We start from the raw sequence: 2828 nt of genomic DNA on the forward strand, positions 1-2828 counted from the left end.
TTCTTCAGTATGTCAATTGCATTGTTCAAGCCCAAGATTTCTGCTTGATTTTTTAAAGTTATTTTGATCTCTTTGTTAAAGTTATCTGATAGAATTCTGAATTCCTTCTCTTTGTTACCTTGAATTTCTTTGTGTTTTCTCAAAACAGCTATTTCGAATTTTATGTCTGAAAGATCACATATCTCTGTTTCTCCAGGATTGGTCCCTGGTGCCTTATTTAGATTATTTGGTGAGGTTTTCCTGAATGATGTTGATGCTTGTAGATGTTGGTCAGTGTCTGGGCATCAAGGAATTGGGTATTTATTGTAGTCTTCACGGTCTTGACTTATTTGTACCTGTCCTTCTTGGGAAGGCTTCCCAGGCATTCAAAAGGACTTGAGTGTTGTGATCTAAGCCATGTCTTCATTAGGAGGCACCCCATGTCCAGTAATGCTGTGGTTCTTGCAAACTCATAGAGGTGTCATCTTGGTGCTCTTGGGTAAGATCTGGAAGAATTACCTGAATTACCAGGCAGCAACTCTTGTCCTCTTCCTGTACTTTCTCCCAAACATAAAGAGTTTCTTTGTGCTGAGCTGCTTGGAGCTGGGGACGGGGGTGACACAAGCACCCCTGTGGCTACCACTACTGGGACTGCACTGGGTCAAACCTGAAGCCAGCACAGCACTGGTTCTTACCCAAGGCCTGCTATAACCACTACCTGGCTACCGCCTACATTCACTCAAGGTCCTAGGGCTTGATAGTCAGCAGAGCTTTACAATCAGCAAGTGGCAAAGCTAGACAGGCGTATGTCCTTCTCTTCAGGGTGGTAAGTTTTCTTAGGCCCTGGGTAAGTCCAGAGATGCCATCCAGGAGCCAGGAACTGAAATCAAAAACCTTAGACATCTATCCGGTGTTCTATTATACTGCTGCTGAGCTGACACTCAAAGCATAAGGTGCAGTTCTTCCCACTCCTCCCTCCCCTTTTCATAGGCAGTGGAGCTGGGTGGTCACCCCATGGGCACCACCTCCACAGGCCCACAGGCAGTATTGCCAGGCTACTTCCAGTATTCACTTAAGGCCAAAGGGCTCTTCAGTCAGTTTGTGGTGAATGCTGGCAGGCCTGGGGCTTACCCTTCAGGGCAGTGGGCTTCCCTCTGGACCCAGGACAGGTCCAGAAATGTCATTTAAGAGTTAAGGCCTAGAATTGGGGATTGCAAAAGCCTGCTTGGTGCTCTATCCCCCTGTGGCTGAGCTGGTACCTAAGATGCAAGACAAAGTCCCTTTTAATTTTCTCTCTTCTTTTCTCAAGCAGAAGGAGTCTGTCACTGTAGCTACTACAGCTGAGAATGTGCTGAGTCTTGCCTGAAGGCAGAGTCTCACCCAAGGCCCACAGTATACTATCTGGGTATCACTAGCTGTTAGTCAGGGCCCAAGGGCTCTTTAGTGAGCAGATGATGGGTATTGCCATAACTGGGTCCTTCCCTTCAAGGCAGTGGGTTCCCTCTGGCTCAGGATGTGTCTAGAAATGTTGTCCAAGAGCTAGGGCCTGGAATGGTGGCCTCATGACTCTGCCTGATGCCCTGTCTTACTTTGTAGTTGACCCAGTATCCAAGATGCACAATGAAGACCTCTTTGCTCTTCCCTCTTCTCTCCTTAAGTACAAGGAATCTGTTTTGGAGCCATGAGCTCTACAGCCTGTGGCTGGAGGAGGGGTCATGCAAGTACTCCCTTAACTGCTTTGGCTGGTGTCCCAGTAGGTCTTGTGCCCCTCAGTCCACTGGCTCTGTGTCCTGGTCAGCAGTAGGGCTTACCTAGGAGTTGCAGTCCTTGTGACTTAGTCTGAGTTTCAAGTTGACTTAGAATGCCAGAATACTTTAGCCTGGTGGTGAGGCTTGTCGGAACTCAAGTTCTGGCTGCTTGGATATGTAATTCCCCTCTGGCTAGAGCTGGTCTATATGCTCCCTCTGTGGGTGGGCATCAGCTGAGTTAAGCCGGTTGGGCATCAGCTGAGTTAAGCCGGTTTTACTTTCTACTGTGACAGAGCAGCACTGAGTTTAATGCAAAGTCTAACAATTGCTGTGCTTTTCTTCCCCAAGCACACAGATTCTTTCTCTGTGCCATGCTGCCACTGTGGAGGATGGCAGAGAGGAGGCATCAGCAATTCAAGATTGTCTTTCCTACCCCCTTCAGTGCCTCTTTCAGTAATATGAAGTTAAAATCAGGTCCTCTGAGTGCTCACCTGATTTTTAGTTGTTATGAAGGTTCTTTTTTTGTGTGTAGATAGTTGTTAAATTTGGTGTTCCGGTGGAAACTTCTATTTGCCATCTTGCTCCCCTCCCTTCTGTGGGATATGTTTTTACCCACTTAATTGTGTCATTTGATGCACAAAAGTTTTTAATTTTGATGAGGACCATTTTACCTATTTTTTCTTTTGTTGCTTATGCTTTTTATGTTATATCTAAGAAATCATCGTGAAATCCAAGGTAATAAAGATTTAGCCCTATGTTTTCTATTAAGGATGTTATAGTTTACTTCTTACATTTGGGTCTTTGATTCATTTTTGAACTTATACTTCCATATGAGGTGATGTAAGGGTCTAACTTCGTTCTTTTGCATGTGGTTATCAAGTAGTTCCAGCATCATTTGTTGGAGAAACCATTTCCTCCCCTTTAAATGGTCTTGCTACCATTGTTAAAAATCAATTGATCATACATGTACAGGTTTATTTCTGATTTACTTACAGTCTCATTTATTTCTCAATTATATTCCATTATCTATGTCTATCTTTATGCCAGTTCCACACTACTTTGTTTCCTGTCTCTTTAGTAAGTTTTAAAATAGGACTGTGT

This window comes from Piliocolobus tephrosceles, chromosome 4 (genome assembly GCF_002776525.5).
Source record: "Piliocolobus tephrosceles isolate RC106 chromosome 4, ASM277652v3, whole genome shotgun sequence".
Classification (NCBI taxonomy): domain Eukaryota; kingdom Metazoa; phylum Chordata; class Mammalia; order Primates; family Cercopithecidae; genus Piliocolobus; species Piliocolobus tephrosceles.